The sequence below is a fragment of the Pecten maximus genome, chromosome 2, assembly GCF_902652985.1.
Source record: "Pecten maximus chromosome 2, xPecMax1.1, whole genome shotgun sequence".
NCBI lineage: Eukaryota > Metazoa > Mollusca > Bivalvia > Pectinida > Pectinidae > Pecten > Pecten maximus.
In genome coordinates, this window is record NC_047016.1 from 2,571,132 (window position 1) to 2,579,119 (window position 7,988).

Sequence of the window (7,988 nt, forward strand, 5' to 3'; positions counted from 1 at the left end):
CACTACGCCTAATCAAGGGAGCTAACCAGTTAAATCCTATATAAGGTTGCACACCAGTGATCTCCAAACTTCGCCTTAGGCCCAGCAAACTGATCTGATAGAGCTTAAGGTCAACATGTGTCGATCCCTGGTAAAGTCATTGAATAAAATATATCTGTAACTTACGCCGGCCTGCATGGTGGGAAACAAAACAAAATAATTTAGATCAGCCTGGTTTGCTCCCCATTAAAATACATTTTTGTACATGTAGATGAAATATCCGAGAAACTAAAAAATAACTGGAACTGTCGCCAGGATGGCTGACTAATACCCCCGCAATCTGCATGAGTCAATGGTGAATTGGAACTCTTAAAGAGTTCCAATTCACCATTGACTCATGCAGATTGTAAGTTAGAGGCTAACTAAGATAACCCAGTAATATAGTGACCAGTTGCCATAGCAACCATAATTTTGAGGAAAAGAAAGTGAGATGCACATCTGCATATGGTCCTCTATATTTGTGTGAAGTTTCATTGAAATCGGCCCTTCGGTTTAGGAGGAGTTGTCCGGACAAACTTAAAGTTATGGTTCTTATCGGAAAACCTGTTTATAGTGACTAGTTGCCATAGCAACTATAATTTTGAGAAAAAGAAAGTGGCATGCACATCTGCACATGATCATTAATATGTGTGTGAAGTTTCATTGGAATCGGCCCATCGGTTAAGGAGGAGTTGTCCGGACAAAATGTGTCTACAGACAGACGGACAACCTGATTCCAGTATACCCCCCCTAACTTCGTTGCGGGAGTATAATTAATTATAATCATGAAGGAGGAGCAAGTAATTACCAAAAATAGTAATCTGAGTAAAATTAGCTGTTACATGGCTACATTTATTATGTACTACACATGAACATCAGACATATTATATAGTAAATGTAGCCATGTAACAGCTTATTTTGATCAGATTGAATAAAAGTACATGTAGCTGCTAACTGGACTTAAGGAGAATTCCCCATTAGCTCATTCTAGTAACCAGTCATCACAGATTAACCGAATGTACTGATACAACCTAGTATACATGTATGCAACTGAGGTATTAATTACTATAATTTAGTCATCAGTGATTGACCAATTAAGTTCAACTACATTAATTAAATTCCTTCTTCCTTCATCAAATATCCTTGACCCCTATACCAGTTTACATAGGTAATACCATCAGGGAGCAAACAGAACAGCAGAGGTAAAATACAACGACTAGACTAATCCGAAAGTTTCTGATGTTTTAATGGTCTAGAGTACTTTTACATAGTCGGCCTATTATCAGAGTTTTAATTAAAAGGCTGATAAAACGTCAGAAACCTTCAGATTACGATAAGGCCCGACTTTCAAACCAGAAGGCCTCCAAACTCGAGACAGGTGTTTGACAATATCAGTCAGCTCAATTTGTTCAGACAGTTCATCTGGTGTTTGGAGGTCCCGGGATCAAATCCCACTGTGTGTGGCCCTGCTGTATATTCATCAGTGTTGTCTGGGCTATACCAGGCTTCTGGCCTTGTAAAACAATATAGATGTGAATGTTTATGATGCCATGAAATCTTAACAGACATGTAAGGAGGTATTTTCCCAAAATTACTGAATTATTACACTAGTAATACTAAAATGTTCACACATGTAACAGAGTTTTACTTCATTCCAACTTCCTACAATTAGAGCACTAGCTGTTTCTCAGACTAAACGATTCCATGTACCATTGGTACAAAATAAGACAGAAAACCAAGTCCTCAGTTGTACAAGGTGAGACGGAAAAACAAAGTCCTCAGTTGTACAAAGTGAGACGGAAAAACAAAGTCCTCAGTTGTACAAGGTGAGACGGAAAAACAAAGTCCTCAGTTGTACAAAATGAGACGGAAAAACAAAGTCCTCAGTTGTACAAGGTGAGACAGAAAACAAAGTCCTCAGTTGTACAAGGTGAGACAGAAAACAAAGTCCTCAGTTGTACACAGTGAGACAGAATACTGTCAGTTGTACAAGGTGAGACAGGAAACAAAGTTCTCAGTTGTACAAGGTGAGACGGAAAAACAAAGTCCTCAGTTGTACAAAGCGAGACAGAAAACAAAGTCCTCAGTTGTACAAAGTGAGACAGAAAACAAAGTCCTCAGTTGTACAAAGTGAGACGGAAAACAAAGTCCTCAGTTGTACAAAGTGAGACAGAAAACAAAGTCCTCAGTTGTACGAAGTGAGACAGAATACAAAATTCTCAGTTGTACAAGGTGAGACAGAAAACAAAGTCCTCAGTTGTACAAAGTGAGACGGAAAACAAAGTCCTCAGTTGTACAAAGTGAGACAGAAAACAAAGTCCTCAGCTGTACAAAGTGAGACAGAAAACAAAGTCCTCAGTTGTACGAAGTGAGACAGAATACAAAATTCTCAGTTGTACAAGGTGAGACAGAAAACAAAGTCCTCAGTTGTACAAGGTGAGACAGAAAACAAAGTCCTCAGTTGTACAAGGTGAGACAGAATACAAAGACCTCAGTTGTACAAGGTGAGACAGAATACAAAGTCCTCAGTTGTACAAGGTGAGACGGAAAAACAAAGTCCTCAGTTGTACAAAGTGAGACAGAATACAAAGACCTCAGTTGTACAAAGTGAGACAGAAAAAAAAGTCCTCAGTTGTACACAGTGAGACAGAAAACAAAGTCCTCAGTTGTACAAAGTGAGACAGAAAACAAAGTCCTCAGTTGTACACAGTGAGACAGAAAACAAAGTCCTCAGTTGTACAAAGTGAGACAGAAAAACAAAGTCCTCAGTTGTACAAAGTGAGACAGAAAACCAAGTCCTCAGTTGTACTAGGTGAGACGGAAAACAAAGTCCTCAGTTGTACAAAGTGAGACAGAAAACAAAGTCCTCAGTTGTACAAAGTGAGACAGAAAACCAAGTCCTCAGTTGTACACAGTGAGACAGAAAACCAAGTCCTCAGTTGTACAAGGTGAGACAGAAAACAAAGTCCTCAGTTGTACAAGGAGAGACAGAAAACAAAGTCCTCAGTTGTACAAGGAGAGACAGAAAACAAAGTCCTCAGTTGTACAAAGTGAGACAGAAAACAAAGTCCTCAGTTGTACACAGTGAGACAGAAAACAAAGTCCTCAGTTGTACAAAGTGAGACAGAAAAACAAAGTCCTCAGTTGTACAAAGTGAGACAGAAAACCAAGTCCTCAGTTGTACTAGGTGAGACGGAAAACAAAGTCCTCAGTTGTACAAAGTGAGACAGAAAACAAAGTCCTCAGTTGTACAAAGTGAGACAGAAAACCAAGTCCTCAGTTGTACACAGTGAGACAGAAAACCAAGTCCTCAGTTGTACAAGGTGAGACAGAAAACAAAGTCCTCAGTTGTACAAGGAGAGACAGAAAACAAAGTCCTGAGTTGTACAAGGAGAGACAGAAAACAAAGTCCTCAGTTGTACAAAGTGAGACAGAAAACAAAGTCCTGAGTTGTACAAGGAGAGACAGAAAACAAAGTCCTCAGTTGTACAAGGTGAGACAGAAAACAAAGTCCTCAGTTGTACAAGGAGAGACAGAAAACAAAGTCCTCAGTTGTACAAGGTGAGACGGGAAAACAAAGTCCTCAGTTGTACAAGGAGAGACAGAAAACAAAGTCCTCAGTTGTACAAAGTGAGACAGAAAACAAAGTCCTCAGTTGTACAACGTGAGACAGAAAACAAAGTCCTCAGTTGTACGAAGTGAGACAGAATACAAAATTCTCAGTTGTACAAAGTGAGACGGAAAACAAAGTCCTTAGTTGTACAAAGTGAGACAGAAAACAAAGTCCTCAGTTGTACAAGGTGAGACAGAATACAAAGTCCTGAGTTGTACAAAGTGAGACAGAAAACAAAGTCCTCAGTTGTACGAAGTGAGACAGAATACAAAATTCTCAGTTGTACAAAGTGAGACGGAAAACAAAGTCCTCAGTTGTACAAAGTGAGACAGAAAACAAAGTCCTCAGTTGTACAAAGTGAGACAGAAAACAAAGTCCTCAGTTGTACGAAGTGAGACAGAATACAAAATTCTCAGTTGTACAAAGTGAGACGGAAAACAAAGTCCTCAGTTGTACAAAGTGAGACAGAAAACAAAGTCCTCAGTTGTACAAGGTGAGACAGAATACAAAGTCCTCAATTGTACAAAGTGAGACAGAAAACAAAGTCCTCAGTTGTACGAAGTGAGACAGAATACAAAATTCTCAGTTGTACAAGGTGAGACAGAAAACAAAGTCCTCAGTTGTACAAGGTGAGACAGAAAACAAAGTCCTCAGTTGTACAAAGTGAGACGGAAAACAAAGTCCTCAGTTGTACAAGGTGAGACAGAATACAAAGACCTCAGTTGTACAAGGTGAGACAGAATACAAAGTCCTCAGTTGTACAAGGTGAGACGGAAAAACAAAGTCCTCAGTTGTACAAGGTGAGACGGAAAAACAAAGTCCTCAGTTGTACAAAGTGAGACAGAATACAAAGTCCTCAGTTGTACAAAGTGAGACAGAAAAAAAAGTCCTCAGTTGTACACAGTGAGACAGAAAACAAAGTCCTCAGTTGTACAAAGTGAGACAGAAAACAAAGTCCTCAGTTGTACACAGTGAGACAGAAAACAAAGTCCTCAGTTGTACAAAGTGAGACAGAAAAACAAAGTCCTCAGTTGTACAAAGTGAGACAGAAAACAAAGTCCTCGGTTGTACACAGTGAGACAGAAAACAAAGTCCTCAGTTGTACAAGGTGAGACAAAAAAACAAAGACCTCAGTTGTACAAGGAGAGACAGAAAACCAAGTCCTCAGTTGTACAAAGTGAGACAGAATACAAAGTCCTCAGTTGTACAAGGTGAGACAGAATACAAAGTCCTCAGTTGTACAAAGTGAGACAGAAAACCAAGTCCTCAGTTGTACAAGGTGAGACGGAAAACAAAGTCCTCAGTTGTACAAAGTGAGACAGAAAACAAAGTCCTCAGTTGTACAAAGTGAGACAGAAAACAAAGTCCTCAGTTGTACACAGTGAGACAGAAAACAAAGTCCTCAGTTGTACAAGGTGAGACAGAAAACAAAGTCCTCAGTTGTACAAGGAGAGACAGAAAACAAAGTCCTCAGTTGTACACAGTGAGACAGAAAACAAAGTCCTCAGTTGTACAAAGTGAGACAGAATACAAAGTTCTCAGTTGTACAAGGTGAGACAGAATACCAAGTCCTCAGTTGTACAAGGAGAGACAGAAAACAAAGTCCTCAGTTGTACACAGTGAGACAGAAAACAAAGTCCTCAGTTGTACAAAGTGAGACAGAAAACAAAGTCCTCAGTTGTACACAGTGAGACAGAAAACCAAGTCCTCAGTTGTACAAGGTGAGACAGAAAACCAAGTCCTCAGTTGTACAAGGAGAGACAGAAAACAAAGTCCTCAGTTGTACAAGGAGAGACAGAAAAACAAAGTCCTCAGTTGTACACAGTGAGACAGAAAACAAAGTCCTCAGTTGTACAAAGTGAGACAGAATACAAAGTCCTCAGTTGTACAAGGAGAGACAGCAAACCAAGTCCTCAGCTGTACAAGGTGAGACGGGAAAACAAAGTCCTCAGTTGTACAAGGAGAGACAGAAAACAAAGTCCTCAGTTGTACAAGGTGAGACAGAATACAAAGTCCTGAGTTGTACAAGGTGAGACAAAACAAAGTCCTCAGTTGTACAAGGTGAGACAAAACAAAGTCCTCAGTTGTACAAGGAGAAACAGAAAAACAAAGTCCTCAGTTGTACACAGTGAGACAGAAAACAAAGTCCTCAGTTGTACAAGGTGAGACAGAAAACCAAGTCCTCAGTTGTACAAAGTGAGACAGAAAACCAAGTCCTCAGTTGTACAAGGTGAGAAGGGAAAACAAAGTCCTCAGTTGTACAAGGAGAGACAGAAAACAAAGTCCTCAGTTGTACAAAGTGAGACAGAAAACCAAGTCCTCAGTTGTACAAGGTGAGACAGAAAACCAAGTCCTCAGTTGTACAAAGTGAGACAGAAAACCAAGTCCTCAGTTGTACAAGGAGAGACAGAAAACAAAGTCCTCAGTTGTACAAGGAGAGACAGAATACAAAGTCCTCAGTTGTACAAGGTGAGAAGGGAAAACAAAGTCCTGAGTTGTACAAGGAGAAACAGAAAAACAAAGTCCTCAGTTGTACAAAGTGAGACAGAAAAAAAAGTCCTCAGTTGTATACAGTGAGACAGAAAACAAAGTCCTCAGTTGTACAAAGTGAGACAGAAAAAAAAGTCCTCAGTTGTACACAGTGAGACAGAAAACAAAGTCCTCAGTTGTACAAAGTGAGACAGAAAACAAAGTCCTCAGTTGTACACAGTGAGACAGAAAACAAAGTCCTCAGTTGTACAAGGTGAGACAAAACAAAGTCCTCAGTTGTACAAGGTGAGACAAAACAAAGTCCTCAGTTGTACAAGGTGAGACAAAATAAAGTCCTCAGTTGTACAAAGCGAGACAGAAAACAAAGTCCTCAGTTGTACAAAGTGAGACAGAAAACAAAGTCCTCAGTTGTACAAAGTGAGACAGAAAACCAAGTCCTCAGTTGTACAAGGAGAGACAAAACAAAGTCCTCAGTTGTACAAGGTGAGACAGAATACAAAGACCTCAGTTGTACAAGGTGAGACAAAACAAAGTACTCAGTTGTACAAGGTGAGACAAAACAAAGTCCTCAGTTGTACAAGGTGAGACAGAAAACAAAGTCCTCAGTTGTACAAGGTGAGACAGAAAACAAAGTCCTCAGTTGTACAAGGTGAGACAGAAAACAAAGTCCTCAGTTGTACAAGGAGAGACAGAAAAACAAAGTCCTCAGTTGTACAAGGTGAGACGGAAAAACAAAGTCCTCAGTTGTACAAAATGAGACGGAAAAACAAAGTCCTCAGTTGTACAAGGTGAGACAGAAAACCCAAGTCCTCAGTTGTACAAGGTGAGACAGAAAACCCAAGTCCTCAGTTGTACAAGGTGAGACGGAAAAACAAAGTCCTCAGTTGTACAAGGTGAGACGGAAAAACAAAGTCCTCAGTTGTACAAGGTGAGACAGAAAAACAAAGTCCTCAGTTGTACAAGGTGAGACGGAAAAACAAAGTCCTCAGTTGTACAAGGAGAGACAGAAAACCAAGTCCTCAGTTGTACAAGGAGAGACAGAAAACAAAGTCCTCAGTTGTACACAGTGAGACAGAAAACCAAGTCCTCAGTTGTACAAAGTGAGACAGAATACAAAGTTCTCAGTTGTACAAGGTGAGACAGAATACCAAGTCCTCAGTTGTACAAGGAGAGACAGAAAACAAAGTCCTCAGTTGTACACAGTGAGACAGAAAACAAAGTCCTCAGTTGTACAAAGTGAGACAGAAAACAAAGTCCTCAGTTGTACACAGTGAGACAGAAAACCAAGTCCTCAGTTGTACAAGGTGAGACAGAAAACCAAGTCCTCAGTTGTACAAGGAGAGACAGAAAACAAAGTCCTCAGTTGTACAAGGAGAGACAGAAAACAAAGTCCTCAGTTGTACACAGTGAGACAGAAAACAAAGTCCTCAGTTGTACACAGTGAGACAGAAAACAAAGTCCTCAGTTGTACAAAGTGAGACAGAATACAAAGTCCTCAGTTGTACAAGGAGAGACAGCAAACCAAGTCCTCAGCTGTACAAGGTGAGACGGGAAAACAAAGTCCTCAGTTGAACAAGGAGAGACAGAAAACAAAGTCCTCAGTTGTACAAGGTGAGACAGAATACAAAGTCCTGAGTTGTACAAGGTGAGACAAAACAAAGTCCTCAGTTGTACAAGGTGAGACAAAACAAAGTCCTCAGTTGTACAAGGAGAAACAGAAAAACAAAGTCCTCAGTTGTACACAGTGAGACAGAAAACAAAGTCCTCAGTTGTACACAGTGAGACAGAAAACAAAGTCCTCAGTTGTACAAGGTGAGACAGAAAACCAAGTCCTCAGTTGTACAAAGTGAGACAGAAAACCAAGTCC